Source organism: Anas acuta, chromosome 1 (genome assembly GCF_963932015.1).
Source record: "Anas acuta chromosome 1, bAnaAcu1.1, whole genome shotgun sequence".
Classification (NCBI taxonomy): domain Eukaryota; kingdom Metazoa; phylum Chordata; class Aves; order Anseriformes; family Anatidae; genus Anas; species Anas acuta.
In genome coordinates, this window is record NC_088979.1 from 164,753,314 (window position 1) to 164,773,283 (window position 19,970).

Consider the following 19,970-nt stretch of genomic DNA (forward strand, 5'->3'; position numbering starts at 1 on the left):
GATTTTGTTCTCTATAAAAAGGGAAAATTAAAAGTGGTGGCACTGCGGATGGAAGTCTTACTGCTCCACAGCCTGGGCTGGGCAGCCAGGACCAGCTGGGAGACAGAAATAATCCCATGGTGCTGGAAGGTGTTAAACGCTGCCAGCAAACACGGCTTTGATCTTGGGCAGCCATAAACCCCTGCGAAGCCCCAGGGCCTAACCACTCCTCATTTGGGTAATGTGGGAGAGGTAACTGAGCATCCTTATGGAGTAGGAGACCCAGAGCAATAAAACCCACCCACTAGGCACTGTGCCGCATGGGAAGGATCTAACAAAGGCAGGTCTTGAGGAAAATTACAGAGGTTACCCTGGGGCTGATTGCCAGCACAGGGGTTACACCAGAGACCTCTTGCAAGTGTGTGTGCTGTGGCATTTGGAGGCAGAAAGCCACAGAGAAGTCTGCAAAGCAGCTGTGTGCCAGCTAGGCAGAGAGAGTGAGTGGGGCTTCACCGTGCTGACCGTAATCCTCTGAGAAGATCCCTCTGGCCTCAAGAATTATCATCCAGATTCTTTCCAAATTCATTGACTGCAACAGAAACGTGATGAAAATTTAGTCTATTTTTCAAGAGCTTTCTCCAAGACCTCCTGAGGAGTTGAATTGTGTTCTCATGGTGTCAGTCAGCACCAGCTCAAGCTCCAAAAGCCTCGGGCCTTCCCCTGCTCCCCTAGAAGGGCACAACAACTCTGCTGGCGAGTGGGCAAAAGCCTGCCTTGCCTCTTGAAAAATGCTGTGATGTCCAAATCCGATACTGCAGGACCTCCCAGGGAAAGTCAGGGCCAGCAGGATCTGCCACAGTCAGAGCTTGGGACTCCTCCATTCTCCAGATAAACAAAGTTCTTATTTTCACCCTGCAGGAGAATGCGAGATGCCAGACTTTTATGCCTTTCCCTCATCTCTGGCTGGGTATTTCTCACCCTGGATGGGTCAGCAGTTTAATTTAATAGATGACATTCCGCATTTGGGTAGGAGGGGAGCACAAAACTTTTTTTTTCAGAAGTTGCTTTCTAATTTCAAAAATGATGGCTGCAAACCTGCAGTTTACAGACTTACCTTCTAGATGCAGTGTGTTAGTAGAAACCCTGTAGGAGAATCAGACCCATCTGCAATACATGTGAAATACTGCAACATGGTACAGACTTGCAACACCAGCTGAAATAGTTAAATTTGGAATAGGTTTTAATATTTCAGGAGGAAACTGGAAAATATTTAAAGCCTAGAATAAAAGATAATGGAATAAAGATTTTACTGCACAACAGTAAATTTTCTAGAAGGAAACACCTCCCTTATTTTGCTAGTCTGTTCGTTAATGCTGATACAGTTCCTGTATCTCACTAATAGGCAACCAATATGTGATTTAATAACCCTACACCCCTTTACAATCTCGATTAACTGCTAACAACTAGTTTGTGCTGAAAGCATCCTTGTGTGCCTGAAAAGCACAGGCAATTTAATGAACATAACAAAGATCCTGAACCTCTGGTCAGAGTGAATGTAAGAGGAGATAAATGAGGCTAATTTTCTTCCCAAGTAAGTGCCAGTTCTGTGGTTTTATGTAAGTGTCTTTTTCCTCCTATTCCCAGAACTGTAAGATTACTGGGGCCTGTGACATTGCTCCCACCTTGCACAGCCCTGAGGGGTGAGCTGCCAAGGGGCGAGATAAAACAAACCACTGTTCCCTGACCTACACTATGGGTTCCTGTTGTTGCTGCAGCCACACTGAAACTGGGACCTTTGGAAGATGTTGATGAAAAATGTCTCTGCAGACACTTTAGGCCTAAGCGTCAAACACTTCTCCTGGCTCCTCATATTAGTGCAATGCCAGTTGCTCCAGTGGACTTGCTCTTGATTTATGTTGGCTTGAAGGGGAGGAGGATCTGTCTCCTGATTCTGAGCTTATTTCTGCTCATCATCTACTATGTGACCTTCAGCAAATCAGTCTTTGACTTCTCTAAAAGCAGAACGATTATAATCAGGCAGGAACACCACCTTGCCTCACAAGCCCTAGCTTGTGGAGGTAATATGGAGGGGGAAAGGGAGGAGAGACGTGAGGCTGGAGAGAGGACATGGGCATGTTGAGCAGGCTTTAAGAAACGGGCAGACAAGCACATTCCCTGATTTGAAAATGATTTAGAGCTTTTCTGCTCAGCCTTGGTTGGGTCCTCACATTATTAGAGGCTGTCCCTAAGGACATGTCAAAGCCTGCTAGCCTGGTGGAGCATCAAAACCTGCCCTTGTGCTACCACAGTACAAGCCTGATGGTCTTGGACTGACCTTCTCTTGCTGTCTGACCATTACGTGCTATTGATTTTTAATTTAAGACTCCTCTTCACATGTGTGAGGCTGAAATCACATAGATTGGAGCCCATTACGTCTACAAGACATTCACAAAAATACTTCAAAATGCATTAGATAAAAAAGTATTTCAAGAGGCTGAGGAAGCAAAAGCTTTTTCAGTCTTCCCAGCACATACAATTAAAGAGGAAAGAACATTTCAGATGCAGTCAGGGAATATATTTTACTATAATCAGATAACTACGCGGTGCCCTGCCAGAGCAACTACAGCTGGGCTCCAGGAGTCTCTGCAGAGAATAAAAGGATTCGCTCAGGCGCCAGCCTCCCTCCTCCCCCAGTTCAGAAGTCTCTCCAGATATTTCTTCAAGCTAGTACAGGCTGCAAAGTCTTGCATGATCCTAGTGAGTTGTTATCTCTGGGAGAAACCAGAGGGCAGAAAGAAAGTACCAGCCTGTCAGCATTTGTATAGCAAAGTCCCTGCCACTTACTATGCTAGGCAAACATGACTGTAGCCTCCCTTTGACTTTCTCAGGATGGGGCTAGTTTAATTACGGAGAGCAAAACAAATCCCGGAGGTTCATAAACCTTTTAAGTCTGTCAAAGCCCAGGAAATCTTGGTCTGGGTTATAATTTTGCGTACAAAAATGAGATTTCTGTAGTTCCGTGCAAAAACAGGTCAGACTTATTTCCCCTTTTTAATTTTCAAGGAGGAATTCTTCATGGCAAAATTAAAAGGAAAAAGCAGAGATGAAGTAATGAGAAGCAGAAGTTGGTCCTTGAGATCTCTCTGCAGGTGGAGGTATGGGGCTGCACTCAGGCCCATTAAAATAGTGTTGGAATCAGTCAACAGGGGGCAGCTGATTAGCAAAAAGAGACCTCTCCAAGCCCTACAACAACAAACAAACAAAAAGCTATTTTAGCATTTTCAGCACAACAGATAGGAAGTTAAAATGATGGAATGGATTAAAGCAGACAGAAGGGCTGGTCCAGCCCCCTCATGGTGCACACTGATGCATCTGCAATAACTGCAGCAGAGCTGTGAGGTTTCGTGCAAGACACAGACCCCAATCCTTCTACATTTTGAGGCACGCTGACAGTGCTTGCACAGCTCTTGGTGCTACACTGCTCCCAAGGTCATCTGGGGAGAAGAGACTCTTGGTTTTTCTATCTCCAGAAACATGATGCCATTTTGTAAGGTGTAGGCAGTTCGGAACAGACCAGGCCAAGTCATGTGTCTTCCACCTAACACGGTGCAGCCTGTCCTCTGCCTTTAGCTCTGCAAACTGTCTCTATTTAGCACTGTTGTCTTTTCTCAGCACCATCTCCTACCTCTTAAACCATCTTCTATCAGGGCAAGGGAAGCAGAATGTCTTCCTTAGAGGAGGTTCTTTTCTAGAGGAGATCCACAACTCAGATTCTCCTGCCTTTGCTCCTGCTACCTGAAGCTCAGGGGGCCTGCTTTCCTGATGTGCCTGACAGCATGGCACTGTCCCTCCTTGCTCAGAGCTGTTGGGAAGTCTCTCTGGCTCAAAGCACTCACCTGCAACCTTGGCTCCTCTCTGGCACAGGGCTCGGAGGCTTAGCACCACTGCAGGGTGAGGCTGCAGCAGGGCATCACCATATCCCTGACCTTTCTGGCACAGAATCCCAGAATCATTAAGTTTGGAAAAGACCTCCAAGATCATTTGGTCCAACCATCCCCCTACCACCAATGTCACCCACAAAACCGTGTCCCTAAGCACCACATCCAACCTTTCCTTGAACACCCCCAGGGACAGTGATGCCACCAGCTCCCTGGGCAACTCGTTCCAAAGCCTCATCACTCTTCCTGAGAAGAAATATCTCCTAATTTCTCCTAATTTCAAAACTTGTCCTAATTGGTGAAATTTAGAGGAGACAGCCACTCACTTTCTTGTTTCTGATCCAGCTATAAATGATGGATACTAGGTAGTACACAAACTGCTGTGTTACTGGTTTGTGGTATCTGGGAGGGAGGTGAAGGGTCAGCCCTGACTACACCTTGCACTCAGCCCAGAAATTGGGTAATGGGTTCAAGACTTACGTGCAATGAATTGACAAGCAGGAAGGCAGGTCCAGTGACTCAGTAAATCTTGATTTGCTAAAATAAAACACAGGGCTAAAGAGTTTGGGGCTATTCCAGATTGTGTCTTTCAGGGCTACCCATTAACCCCTCAGTTTTTACTCAAGTGAAGCTCCTTTCATAGCTGCTCCCCAGCTGTGATGCAACCCAGGTGGGGCCAGTGGCAAAGCCGCAGCTGAAAAGCAGCTCCCAAGGGAGAGGAAGGGCAGGCCCTGGCTTTTAGCTTTTTTTCTTGCTCTTATCAGCAAAGGAGCCGGGCTGTGAGTCAAGCAGCTAAGCTCCTCAGCTTAGCCAACAAGACGTCTGGAAGGGGATGGATGCTCTCAGGGCCCTGACAGCTTGATTTGCTATTGGGGAAGGGACGAAGGCAATAACTTTAACATGCTCTTCTAGTTTAGGTCGTTAATGGAAAGGCTGAAGTCAGCTTAATACTAGAAGATCTCTGCAGAACCACGTCCATGCAGATGCAGAAACTCAATCACATTTTCCAAAGGAAATTGGCTTCTGTTGTGCCAGAGTAGATTCCAAGGTACAGGGGAAGGTTAAACTGACTGTGTTTAATCCAATAGTGTGATAATGAGACAAAGTGATTAATTACACCTCCATAATGAGAAAGAGATTGTGTACAGGCTTGAATCAGCTTTAACATATCACCTTGTAAACTGACTGCATGTTCACATCCAGCTACTGGCATTTCTGTGCTCTAATTGCTGCTGTTCCTGTGCTAGACCAAAGGGTAAAGCCTGTAATTAGAAGGGAGATAGACCACTCGTGGCTTGTCCTGGGCCTCTCCTTGGCCAAAGAGGACCTGACCGAGATCAGCTACGACCAAACAGGAATAAAAAGAACTTTCCTTTTTCATTAGTACATCAAACAGAGGACTGGCAAGCAGCATAGTGAGCTATATTAAACCTCTTTCTAACCAGAGATGTGGTCACTCCCTGCGTCATACGCACACAGCACCTTTCCTAGGATGATGGCAGCAGCCACTAGTGCTCACTGAATGGTAGCCCCAAGAGGCCCTGGGGTGTGAGGGGAATTGTGCCCAGTCACATCTGGCTAAAGCTCCCTTTTAGCAAAGAGATTCAGGGTATATCTAACATTTGCTAGAATTAATGGATTATTTTTTTTAATCTTATCAGGAAGAGATATTATAGGAAGTTTGCATGTGAGCTTCAACAGCCCAACACTGAAATGCCTAATTACCACACCAGAAGTGCAAATTCCTGCTTAAGCACAGCAGAAAATACTCAAGCTCTGTTCTGCTGGGAATTTATATGTTTTTGTATGTCCTTCCTATCCTTCTAAGCCGTTGCCTTTCTTCTTGCCAGCAATATAGCTTGTTTACAGCAGATTGAAAATGTATATGAGAGAAAAAAAAAAAGATATTGAAAGCACTTTGGAGGAGAAGATGCTAAACTAAAACTGATGTTGTGGAGGGGAATAATAAAAGCAATTCAGGAGTCTTTGCAATAACAACAGCCAGCCAGGAAGTCAACTGCAGCTGAAGCAGAATGAAAGCTAGGTCATTGCCATTTAAACCTAGGAAAATGTGAAGCAACAGCAAGATGATCACAGGTTTTTGGAAGCAGTTCTTCAGAGAATGAGCAACATCAGCAAATCCAAGCAGTCAATTAATGAGTATTGCACGATGACGTTCGTTCATGACAGTCCCCTGAAACAATTCACCTGGTCTTCTATGGAATTGCAATAACTGGCACAGCTTTTTCGTTCATAGAGCATTGGACAACAGCTGGAGACAGTGCTGCCTCTGCCTGTTTACATTAGCTGAGCGTGAAAACCTTCTTGACAGACATCCTGGATTCCCAAAAAACAGTCCATCATATGAACATCTGGGCTCTTATTGTATTTTCCTGCTGTATCGCTACATTTTGACATATCCTGATGGGTCTCATCCTTCCCCAAACGGCAAACCAGATGAGCACCCTAAATAAATACAATAAAATAACAAAGATTTTGCAACTGGAAGCAAATCCATAAACTGGAAGGTGGTGCTGTGCTTCAGGCATAGCCCTCCAAGACACAAGTGCCCTCCCACGTCCACCTTATTTCAAAGAGTAAGTTACTCTAGGACTACCCACCCTGTACTGGCTTGCTGAGGGGGCAAGAAGCTTGTCTCCCATGTCATGTCACAACCTCTGAGATGGGGACTAAATGAGGAACAAAACAATAATTCTGCTATAGGAAATATCACTGTTTTCTTGTCCTATTTTGGCATATAGAAATCAACAATACTAAGAAACAGCAAAGGGAAAGGAGCACCTGGATGGGAGGAGAAGGAGTTACCCTCATTGCAGAAGTTCTTGAGAAAAGCAATGGAGAAGATAAGAAAATTAAAGACATTTTCAGTCCTGTCCCTCTGGTAACAAAGGGCTGTTCCACACAGTGTATTCTCCAGAAGAGTGTTTGTATGCTAGATAGGTGCTTTTTAAGGAATCAAATGACTTTGTGTCTTTGTGCCAGTCTGCTCTTAGAAGCTTTCCTGACTCATTTTAATTGAGTCCTTATTGCAGTATGGTGGAGCTTAGTTTAGATGAACTCCTTTGTATACCAGCAGAAATCCATCAATTAACTTAAATACATGAATCACATTTGTGATTTCTGTTTGAGGAGTTAAATCTTTTTTGTGCTTGCTTTCAAGATAGTAAAAGTTACATCATGAGTAAAACGTTGATGTATATCTACGTATAAAACGGTGGAGGTCATTTTTAAGCTCTCCATTTAATAGTTTCACCATTCAACCTTACCACAGTCACCTCCTATTTTTATGAGCCTGTAACTCCACAGTACAATTTTGGTTTGTTGGTCAGGAACAGATTTTTCAGTGAATATCCTGTTGCATAGTGACACAGTTCCAGGAGATTTTGGGGATGAGTGAGTCACTCATATGGAACATCCATCATGCCATACGCAGACAAAATATCCCACTTGGGACCTGGATTAAATCTCACTTAAAAGACATCAGAATTTGTATTATGACATACTACAGAGGGGGAATTTGTTGCGTGGAGAGCAAAGCTATAAAATGAGTTTGCTTTGATCTTTGCTTTCTGAGCCTTTCAATTTTCTGAGGCTATCACTCACACCACTGAGGGCACTTAAGCATCTGCGAGTACCTAAGCCACTTCATGACATTTTTGGGGAAGTGGACCTCAAGGTAAGGAAAAATCTTATTTGTGCAGCTTGTTAATTTGGTTTGATTAAATGGACATATTACTCTTAAGAATTGGTGATCAGAGCCACTAATCCTGGGTGAGACTGCACTGAAGTTAATGGAGTTGCATCAGTAATTTGGCACAGTTCAATTAAGGAAGTGAGGTAAACAGGATTTATCTTTGTACTTCTGGAGAAAAAGTAGAATAAAAGAGGAGAACAGGACTGACTTGTATAAACAAACTCTGAACAATGGGTTTAGCTGGAGATGCTGAGAAAACTAATGCCTGAGAAAAATATCTTGGTAGTACACTGGTTAGGCTGAGGTGTTGCATTGCAAGACATTTTTGAATGCCCACAGTAAGGTTTTTTCACATTGTATTCTTTTCACGGCATTTATCTCAGTGAAATTCTGTCCTATCAACAGTTTTGTCCTGGAATCAAATAAAGCTCAGGGTGACTCCATGTCCATACCCTCTGAATACAAACCATCAAAATGCACATCTGAAAGGGAAGCCCTGCACATGGAAAATATTTCAGTTGGTATGGTATGAAACTAAGCAGCATATCTGCTTAGCAACAATTTGCTGTGAACACATCACTGCCGTGCCCCAAACCCTATCTACTGTGGCCAGGAAAATCATATTAATATTCATACCAAACATACTGTATCTGAAGAGCTGAGAAAAGTGCTAAATGGGCTTTCTAGCTAAAACAGTCAGAGAAATTCCACTCCCTTATATAACTACTATTTGACAATGCAGGGACTGACATATTTTACAGGAAAAGAAATGTGGAGGTAGAACTGATATGGTCTCCAAGAGCCTTAACAGCACAACTGGTGGTGTTCCTTATTGTCTGTTCAACACCATTCTGTCACAGTTCTTAGTGCACTTCCAGCTGGTTCAGCTTACCAACACAATCTTCAGATAAAACATTTAAAATAAAATAAAATAAATAAATAAAAAAAAAAGATTATTTTGTCTGTGAGAAACCTACAGTTTCCAGAGAGCCCAAGATACCCTCAATAATGGGGATCTCAGAGGACAGGCAAGTGGGAGCATCCTTTACTCAAGAAGTACTGACTTGCTCAAGTTCTGCAAAGCTTTGTCCGCATGAATAGATTGCTAATTTCTAAGCAAATACCAATTACATGGCTGAGCAAGAAACATTTTTAGTTCCATTTCAGCCATCCACATGAACAAAACAGGCCTCTGGGTCCAGCCAATCTACCAGTACTCCTCATTTTCCCCCATTATAGCAGGTACAGATATATTTTTTCAGGCTATGATGGCCAAATGATGCCATTCTCTGTCATCTAGGACCCCTGCTCTTTTCCCCAGCATTAGAGAGCTATCACCATGTGGCACTTGTATTCCAAAGAGCAGCGAGCATCTTTGTTGTACCACAAACTAAATCTATGCACGCTAAAATCACAGAGTGTTTTTATACTTTCTGAATAAACAGTTTGATTAACATAGATGACACTATCTTGACATTTCTTTCAGATTTGCTTACGTTTATTTTGGTTCTACCCAGACAGGAGCTTTTCCAAGCAGACACAGATTGAGAGTGGAAATACCTCAACAGCAGGGGGGCATAGACAATCATTTCTATTTATTCTCTTGGTTTCCATCTTGGAGAGAAATATGCCATCCTTCATGTTTTCTGCAGAATTTTAAATTCTCTCTATATGTTTTTAAAAAGCTTTCAGCTTTGGGGAATTTTGAGACAGCATTTCCCTCAGTAGCTGTTGATAATTCTTCCACAAAGCTATCAGCCTCTGTGCAACAGACTAAGTAGCGTGAGTGTGGGTAACATCGTGCTTAAAAGCTGCAGTTTGTGTGGCATCGCTCCATTAATATGCCTAGCTGACATCTGCTGAACCTGTAAATCACTGCTGGAAGCAAAACTGTCCACTCTGTTATTTGCACATAAAGAACTGTTGGCGTGAATGAGGAGGCAAAATCTTACAGAGAGGACATAGGAAAAATCCATCTTTTCCTCCTCTGTGAAAAATACATTATGTTAAAAGGAATGAATAAGACATACTGAACAGAGAATGAGTACTGGCAATGTATGTCAAAAGATACAGAAGCATTTATGACACAGACACCAGTGGTTTAGGGAACTTCACTATTTTCTGCTTTTGGTCACTTATCAGTAGCCCATAAATCTGTCACCCAATTTTGGATTTTAGTAACTATGCGTTAGCTATCTCTGTGTTGGTTGGACAAACTCCTTTTTTGGCAACACCATTTATTTTTTACAGAAGGACAGACACAGCCCTGGGTCTCCTCTAATTAACTGCATTTACTGCTTGTGTAAAAAGCATCCTGTACTGGAAGAGAGCCCCATGACCTGATACACACATCTGAAAACACATTTCCTGGCCTGAAAATGGAATTCAAGTTGCAGTATACTCAGAGGTTTACTAATAAAATTCTACACTTAAAAAGACTGTGTGGGCATAGATGAGCTCAGCTCCAGCCACTAAACAAACTGTAAGTAAATTATCCCAGAAAGCGCTTACAGGGCACTCAGTGATTTAGTATAGGAAGAAGCAGTAAGTCAGAATAATATAAAGAGCATGCACATAAATCTATCTTCTTTGAATCTGATTGACATCTAGTTTTACAGAGCCTTTGCTTTTGAAGAGAATGCTTGGTAGTAACTCTCTCACTGCAAAATATCCCTAATTCAACCAGTCTTGATTTGGGGAGAATAAAACAGGAATGTTACCTGGAGCTCCCGGGAATTCCCAGTCCATAAAGGAAACATGCACTCAGGTGGACTTTAGAAAGACTGAAATGATTGCAAATGCAAAAGTAGGTTGATGCAAAAATCAATTTATTCTAATCTGTTTTTCAATCATAATTGCACTGCCATGACAGTGTTGTTTGGGTGGCTTAACTGCACATTTATGCAGCATGAGACCTGCATGTATTTACAAACTTAACTCTACGTGGTTTAACTTTACTGGACTTAAGACAATTACTTAGGTATTACACCATGATTTGAAAGCTATATTTTTGAAGCTTAAATTATTATTTCATTCTCCCTCTTGGCTAAAGTCATTTATTTTACCTAAGCATTAATGAATGTTTTTCTTCTAATTACGAAGAGAAAGGTGCAGAGGCTAACCATGAAGTTCTGCTAGGATGGAGTGGGATGTCTCTGTGAGCAGTCACAGCCCGACGAAGATGAGAACAATAGGTGGAGTGTGAATTAGTGGGACGTACAGGGCACATAAATTCTGGAGTCAGAGCACAAATGATTTTGTAATACCCACCAGTTATTGCAGAGTATAAATCATACTAGCCAGAATCCCTTAATTTTTGCCCTTTGGTCAAGGTACATATCGAGGCCACCAAGTCCCATGTAAGACAGCAGGCAGCTGTGTCACTGTGCTGCAGGCACCACATGAGATGCAGAGAGCTCTTCAGGGCAGGTTACTGGTGTGCATCTGAGCAGAGACACCATTCCTCTCTGATTTACTGGACTTGATGAAACAAATAGTTGAAGAAGGTTTGTGCAATAAAAGCGTGTTTTAAGAATGACCCTACTGCAAATTAAAGGGGCACTAAGAGGAGGGGCAGTGAGTTTCTTCTCGTGAACCCAGCATCCCCGGTTTCGTGTCCCATGGCACCCAGGTATTTTCTTCCAGTAACCTCACACATCCTTATGGGCCATGGTAGTGTCTTGGACACCCTCCTTCCCCAGCTACCTGCCTCCAGCCCATCACCCTGCCAGCCTGAAGGTGGACGTTCACGTGGTGATGTGTAACCCAACAGTGTCGGCAGGCCTGGTAAATGACATCCTGATAAACTGGACTCTGACAAGCACTGTGGTTCTGGAGGTGCTGAACTAGAACTTCTCACTTTACCTTTAGAACGAACAAACAAAACACCTTGGTCTAATCTGATCTGGCAAAAAAAAAAAAAAAAAAAAAAAAAAAAAAAGAGCATTTGATCATGCAATGAGCACCACTACTGGGTAGACTTATAGTTACCTGGGTGATTTGTCCATGTATTCCTGCATCTTAACCTACCTTGGTTTCCGCTAAAGCCTAACTTTCAGTCTGGGGGATCTGGTTAATCCTTAGTTTGAGGATAGCTACAACATCCTACATCAGCCTGAAGAAGACAAAGCTCTGGGGAGACCATATAGAGCTATAATGATAGGACAAGGGGGAACGGTTTTAAACTGGAAGAGGGTAGATTTAGATTAGACATTAGGAGGAAATTCTTCCCTCAGAGGGCAGTGAGGCCCTGGCACAGGGTGCCCAGAGCAGCTGTGAATGTTCCATCCCTGGAGGTGCTCAAGGCCAGGCTGGATGGGGCTTTGGGCAACCTGGGCTGGTGGGAGGTGTCCCTGCCCATGGCAGGAGCTGGAACTGGGTGGTATTTAAGGTCCCTTCCAACCCAAACCACTCTGATTCTGTGATTCTATGACCCTTATAATGAATGTTGGCATCATAGGCACATTGCAATAACCTCAGTTCATGTTTAGCATTTTTTCCCTTCCCCTGAGAATACATGTGAGCTCAGTTGTTCCTAAACCCGAAGCATTTATCTTTCTGTGAATTTCTAGCCTGTGTTACGTTAGGAATTGAACTTTCCTTCAGCAACAAAACCATGATAAATGTTCAGTTTCCAGTGAACAAAAGGGAAGTCAGAGTAGAGTCTGCTTAGCTTCCTTTGCCTGTGAACTAATGAACAGAGACCATAAATGACTGTCTGCAAGATCTAGTTATCTACCTCTGTGAGAGGAGCGTATACTGCAGGAGAAAATGAGATTGCAAGAACGAGGGAAGCGGGAGGATTAATGATTACAGGAAAGGAAACTCGTTTAGAAGCCTAACATGGTCATTACATAACTAAGCTTTCTTCATGATCATTCAGATAATAAAGTGGTATAAACTGAGAGTCACCTAATGACTTGCTCAAAATGCTTTAGAAGCTAACATTTGTTAGTATGAGCTTTGACCAAACCTGGTCCAAGGTAACTCAATAGTAATTGATTATTTTTAAATGTGTTCTGCACACATGAGGAGTGCTTTCCTTTCCCCAGAAATCCAGGAGAAAGGCTAATGGGCTTGATTTTTTCCCCACAGATGCACCTGCAGCAGAAGGAAACCCGTAGGTGTACTTGAAAAAAAATCATGTGGGGTCAAGATGTGAGAAAAGCCTCTAAGGACAAGGCTCAACAAAGGGCTGGTATTTTGGTATCTGTCATCTGATTCAGATCAGGGGTGTATAACGAAACGCATTCACTCTCCACACGCTTCAAAAGGCTATGGAGGAGTATCCTTAGGTAGCACGAGTGACTGCCAGGCCCCTCAGCAGACAAACTGACATAAGGCAACTCTGTCACAGCTGCCCGTGAGGACTATGGTAAAGGTGGGAATGGTGTGTGCTCTGCATGCCTGGACAGAAGAGACAGGGCCTTTGCTGGGAGGGTTTGTCTTCAGAGGGTATATCTGAATTCTTCTCGGTCTCTTTATCTGTGTCTGCATATCTCCTTCAGCTTAGCTGGACTGATGGGGCAGCAGCCTGGTTCACTCCTCCAGTGAGGTGAGTGCCATCTGGTCCTGCACTTGAGGGCCCCTTTGCCTCTTAAGGCAAGTAAACACAAGCATGAGGGAAAAGCAGCCTCCTCTTCCAAAACCAAGCCGCCTTTTAGCAGTCACCTAGCAAGACACGGAGACCTTAGGGCAAAAAATCCATCTCAGACCTCAGCCCAAACCCACATTATCATCCCCCACCTATTCCAGGAATCAACTTTGCTTCTCTGTCCCAGTGTGTGTGTGTGTGTGTCAGACTGTCTATCTTCTGCTAGATGGCAGCAAAACCAAAAAACCTGTCTCTTCAGTTTTGGTCTTGTACTCATGGTTTTCCTGGTCTTCCTTCCTGGCAATCCTTCCTGGTGAAGGTAAGTAGCGACATCCAGCTCTTCATGGCAGATTTCATGCCATGCCAGACACCCAGCAGTTTTTCCCCATATTTCCCCGTAACCTTCCCTTGCTCACGGTGGAAACAACGTCAATATAAAAAAATGGAAGAAATGGAGTCCTGAACAATAACTCTGCACTCATTTAACATTAGTATGGGGACTGTACATCAAGATATAAATAAAAGCAAAGTTAAAGTACACTAAGAGTTTGTGGAAATCTGAGGTTCAGCAGTATGTAGGATTTTCAGACTTTTATAAGCATTTACACTTTCTCAATGTCTCTCAGTAAGACTTCTATTGCCTCACAGTGCTAGAGAGTTCTCCTGTAGCATATTAAACCACAGCATGAGAAACAGAGGTACATCATTGGGGAATATTAGTCTGGAAGCACAGAAACAACATAACCATAGCTACCATAGCTGCCAATGTCTTCTGGAGATTCAGCATAAAATAAATTTATATATTTCGATCTTTTGCCATTTTAATTGTTCTCCCAGGTCTAAATAAGATTCTGCTGTTTGCTTGGGAAATGAGGGACTTTAGATTATATATCAACCCTGATTGAGAAAAAAATCATGCTGTAGTTGCTTGGTGCAACAAATACTTGCTCCATGCAAAAATATTTCCTCTCCAGTGTAAAATTTTTGTAAAAATGAACACAATATGTCCATTAATTGCTATAAAAGATTAGTCACTTCCAGACATTGGACAGCCAATGACCATGTAGATATATAAAGGAAATTCATAGCAGACAACAGCTATGTGTAAGATTGATGTGAATGATGCGTTTATTTGTGGGATGGTTACTGCACTCCCCAGTTGGTGAGCAGGATGCAAAGGGCAACATGCCCTCTTAATCTTTTTAAATTTAAAGTCATTAAAGTAATAACAGTATTTATGTCTTCAAAACACTTTGTAAACATTAGCTAATGAATCCTCACTCCATCTCCAGAAGACACTTTATAGATGGGGATATGCATGAGGAGATGCAATAATTTACCCAAGGTCGTGGGGACAGTCAACATTAGCAAAGACTGGTACACATTGTTCATTAGAACATATTCATATCGGGAACAATTTCTTAAATATTTGATTAAAAATATATATTACCCTTCTCATCCAAAACAAAACAATTCTGCAGCTGTGACAAATGCTTTGTCCAGAAACAACATGACCTTGTGCAGTGTCATTTCCTCCACCTTTTGTCAAGTAGGGCACTCTGCTCAGTTTGATTCCCACAGCACCTAATCTGAAGACAAATTATAGCACAGTACAATTACCTGCACAATCCTCCACAACTTGACTGATTTTTAATAAGCACTTTATATATCAAGTAAGATGATTGCTTGACAAAACTTGCTCTCACAGACCTGGCTATTCTCTCGCATGCCACAGCTAACTGTTCTAATGCAGTTCTAAATGAAGGCATCAGTAAAAACATTAAAATTGTAAGCCTGCTCTTCAAATTCACAGCTGGAACCAGCTCCACCTTAAGAGGGTGATAAATTCAGTGGGCCAAATTCACAGGAGGGCTTGATACCAAGGACAAATACAGCTGTGCCAGCCAAAGAGATTACTGCTCTAAGCTTGCTGCCAACCACTTGTCACCACTCTCCCCTACTTCTCAGGGGAACATCTCCTCAACCACTTCTCTTTGTCTAAACAACTCCATTTGTAGACATTGGTTAACTCCACTTGCTTGGACTGAAATGAGGAGGAGAGGTTCATGAGTAGCCAAGCCAACAGATCTGAGCAAACAGAAGCTTTCAGCAGACCAACAGGAAAGAAAAAAAAAAAGAAGAGGGAAAAAAAAAAAAAAAAAAAAAAAGACTGAAAATACCTAAATACCTTCTTCCACTGCTGTGTAGTCCTGAATATACGTACACATTTCAGGACAAGGGGCTGGAGCACAACCCTGCAGACAGGGATCTGGTGGTTTTAGATGATGGTAAGGTACACGAGTGTCTTGGTGACCAAAAAGGCCAATGGTATCATGGGGTGCATTAAGCACAATATAGCTAACCAGCCAAAATAAGTGATTGTCCCAGTATACTCAGCATTGGTGCAGCCCCACCTTGAGCACTGTGTGCAGTTCTTGGCTCCACAACATGAGGACATAAAAGCATTAGAATGTGTCTAAAGTAAGGCTACAAAGATGGTGCAGGGTCTAGAGGGCAAGATGTATGAGGAGTGGCTGAGGTCCCTTGGTTTGCTCAGCCCCGAGCAGAGCAGGCTGAGGGGAGGCCTCATGGCGGCCTGCAGCTCCCTCACGAGGGGAGCAGAGGGGCAGGCGCTGAGCTCTGCTCTCTGGGGACTCCGAGAGGGAACGGCATGGAGCTGGGACAGGGGAGGGTCAGGCTGGGGGTTAGGGAAAGGTTCTGCACCCAGAGGGTGCTCAGGCACTGGGACAGGCTCCGCAGGGCAGTGATAATGGCTTTAAGCCTGTTGATGTTCAAAAAGTGTTTGGCCAATGCACTTAAATACATGGTTTAACTCTTACGTTGCCCTGTGTGGAGTCAGAAGTAGGACTTAATAATCCTTGTGGGTCCCTTCCAACTCAGGATATTCTATGATTCTATGATCTGTTTGCAATGCATGTTCACTTGAATGCTGAGGCAACACAGTGATGCTACTTACACCTTGCATCATCAGGGGATGGTTCAGTCCCACTCCTGCTTCCACTCCATCATAGCATCAGTCCTAGTGTGTATCTCTGTGCATCCTCGCATTGGTTATTCACTCACCTCTGAAGGAAAAGAAAGAGAATGTTATTTCATCATTTCACTTTTTGAAAAATTTCCTTCCCCCTCTGTAGTGGAAACTAATTTTATTCCATTGTTTCATATTTTTTATCCTCTTTTCCTACATGCTATACTGTAATCTGTTTTCCTCCAACTGTAGTTAAGGAGATACAGCCTCAAAAGGAGAAATGAGTTTTAGCATGGGCAAAATAGTACGGAGATCTCTCTGAAACAAGAGGCACCTATATGCCTACTGAACGTCTGCAGGCTGTTAAGGTAGTTATAATAATTCTTCCTTCTTTTTTCCTCCCAAACTATATTCCAACCTGTTCACTTTTTGATGTTCATCTAACTATAACAGAAATAAACCTGGAGATTTATGCTGAAAAAAAAGATTATTTTTTTTAGGCAAGAAGAATTTGATGCCTTTTCATAGTAAAGCAACATTAGCTCATTTCTTACTAGACCAGCCATCCTTTCTTTCCATTAACTTCTACATGTTCTGCCTCAGGTGTATGATTAATAAAGGGCCAAAGCTAGATCAGTTTATTTATCCAAATAATCCAATTAAGAACAGTGGGGAGTCCAACCGCTGGTAAGGAAAATAACCCACCTGTTGAATTGTTTGGACCAAGTAAGAGAAAATGAGTCCCATCTGTTTTCTCTATATTCTTAAGGCAGAATGAATAGCTCTGCAGGAAAATACATTTCTGGTGTATTTTTAAATCATCATAGTAAAGTTAGAGGCTATTTTCAGACAGTAGAAAAGAAAAAAAAAATCTGGAAATGAGTACTATCCCAGATGCCTAATTTTTAAGTCAGGCACAGAGCTTCATTTTAACAGAACCATCACTGAGCCATCACTGGTGTGCCACACTTGGAAAAGGGGAGTTCTGTTTTTCAGTGCCATTCTTAAATGCTTTCGTCATTATAGACACCAGCACTGTGGCAGACTGTGTCTCCTAAACATGTTGGATTATATTTAATAGTGTTTCATCTCAGACATTACATGCAGGGAATGAAGAAATTGCCTACGTGTAATAGAGCTATCAGGACTAGAAAAGAGATACCAAAGGGGCACCAGGGAACATCTGTAATCCTGGAATTACTTCAGAATGGGGTCAGTCCCTAATTGATTTGTCTTTTGTTGTTGTTCACTTTCTGATCAATTACATAAATCAGAGTATTCTTTCCTATATATGCATTTCTACTCAGAAAAAAAAAATAATAATGGGGAAAACACCAGAACAAAATAAAAAAAAAAAAAAAGAAAAAAAAAAGACACATATTCAAACAGCAGAAACATTACAAATCCTCTTACAATCTATGGCAATTGGGATTAGAAATGCCTCAGAATTCCCTTCTGCCATCCTCTTACTGACAAATCTGGGCTTCTCCAAGGAAATAACCCGAAGGCAGTGACTGCCAGATTAGGCCCATAGCTCTGACTTCCAAGGAGACATTTGTTAAGAGCCAGTCTTGACAGGTAGGATTCAGGGTCTCTATTATCTTGAATAGGCCCTTTGGCACTGTAAGCATTTTGGATCAACTCCATAATCTATTGGATAATGAGGGCAATAGTCCCTGGGGAGAGGAGAGGCTGGGAATATACAGAGGTCCTGGGTCCACCATTCATGCCACGTGGCTTGGTGGTGCTGCATGACGTGTAGGTGTCACACAGTGTGTGGATGCCACTCACACAGAGTGTTGATGCCTTCCAGGTCCTGCAATGTCCTCTGGAAATGGCCTGCATCAGACACAGGCCTGGTCTCCAGGGAGGCTGATGGCTACCACTCAGGTGAAGTGCAGGTGCAGCTCTGAGCCCTCCAATTAACAAGTAAAACAAATTGAAAAGCCCAGTCCTGAAGTACTCCTGAGTATCAGGACATTAGCATATTGCTCACTTTATATGAAGCATTCCAGTGTCTTGCAATAAATTCCCACAAACCAGCAGAGAACAAAGGCTCCCCACCACCCCTGCTCACCTCCACAGATGTTTCCTTCCTGCACACAGGCACATGGGTGTCCTTGGGAAGAGAAACCATGATCTGTTCTCCTTTAGGGAAACGAGATAGCCATCTACTTATGAAAAAGAAAAAGTACACTTCAAAGTCATGCGGGAACACTTGACTCTAGAGTCCTTGTTGTCATTGTAACCCTACGCAACAACACCACTGTGGGCTGGATCAGCCCCACACTAGCTGCTGGAGGCAGAAGAGCTTCTCTGGATTTCCAGTGTTTTATGGCTGGGAGGTAAGATGCTGCAGCTGGCAGCCTCCCTGACCACCCCACAGCCCAGCTACCCGTCCCAGTGATCAAGAGCCCGTGCCCTGCAGAATAGCTCTTCCAAGTACTGCAAGAGTTAACTATTTCTGTACTACTCATTTATGTCTATATAAATTATTAATTCTGTCCACATAAATTATTAATTTATGTACATGTAGTTTTTGTTTTGTTTTGTTTTAACAATTTCCATCTTCCAGATGATGTTCCTTCAATAGGAACCTATTCCCTCTGTTGCCAGGCTTACACAGCACTCCAAGACGTCACCAATCAGTCTGTTGCCTGGAGTCCCTAAGGGCTTTTGGATACCTCAGGGACATGTGGAAAGTTTCAGGAGTGTTACACTTTGCAAAATGAGGTAAACACAATCTACTGCAAGGCAAAAAATGAGTTAATGCAATGAAGCACTTGCATTTTTCCACTTTTTTCAAAATGATGTTTTTGTTTACAGAAATGAATGACATGTCCAATAGATGGACAATGAAAGGAAAAAGGATTTCCTACACTTAAAGATGCTTTTATACAGGCAAGCAAGCACTATGCACTGAAAAAAGGAAAAGAAGGAAACTAACATTCAGCATGTGCTTTCAACTTCAAACAAGTGGGTAACTATGAAACAAAAGCTAAATGTATGTTTTGATATCTGGACAGGAAAGCCAACATCTTTTATGGGTATCAACACCTTTATTTTATAGGAACAACTCTTGAGGCTTGGAATGTGTTTTCCAGGCTCACAGTGGGAAAGAGGATTTCCAGGATGCAGACAACCTTTAACACCTCAGGAATCACAGCGTGGTCCAGACCTGACCAATGGAAGATGGACACCAGAGAAAGACGGGCATTTTCTGGTGGTACCTGAAGCAAGATTAAAAAAAAAAAAAAAGTACCTGGAAGCAGCTCTACTGGCCAGGCTCTTTGGCACCTTGCTTAGGTGCCTGAAGTCAAGAGGCAGAAATCCAGGTCACAGTTCTGAAAAATCTTTCATGATGTCACAGCTGAGACTTGTCTTCACAGTGCCCCTTTCTGGTTCCGTCCATAAACTTATGGCAACATATACTTTACTTTAAAGTACAGAATAGCTAGTGCTTCCAGAAAAATAAATAAATAAATACACAAATACATAAATAAAAGAGAAAAAAAAAAAAAAAAAACACAGTAAGAGTGGTAAACAGAAGGGGATACATCACTTGGAAGGGGAGAAGGCAAAAGAAAGGGCTGTGACATCTTTCAGAATCAGTGTTTGGAGATGCTGTACCTGATGCTGGGAAATAACGATTGAATCAAACCTTCTCAAACACTGCAGCTGAGGTCCAAGAGGATCCAAGATGAATACCTGCTATGGAAATATATAAAAGGGGGTGACCAAAAAGGGCTAAAACAG

At 42.7% G+C, this 19,970-nt stretch overlaps 1 long non-coding RNA gene across 2 annotated transcripts; it reads left to right on the plus strand.

Annotated features, from left to right (window-relative positions):
- The first annotated feature begins 7,220 nt into the window (after positions 1-7,220).
- LOC137849477 (uncharacterized) lies at positions 7,221-19,740 on the plus strand. 2 transcript variants are annotated; one of them, XR_011091912.1, is made up of 5 exons: positions 7,221-7,614; positions 17,309-17,426; positions 18,790-18,947; positions 19,041-19,190; positions 19,285-19,740. It is a non-coding gene; the product is annotated as an uncharacterized lncRNA (long non-coding RNA). The 2 variants fall into 2 exon arrangements; XR_011091911.1 differs by lacking the exon at positions 17,309-17,426 and having other exon boundaries at positions 7,376-7,614.
- The last annotated feature ends 230 nt before the right edge of the window (positions 19,741-19,970 follow it).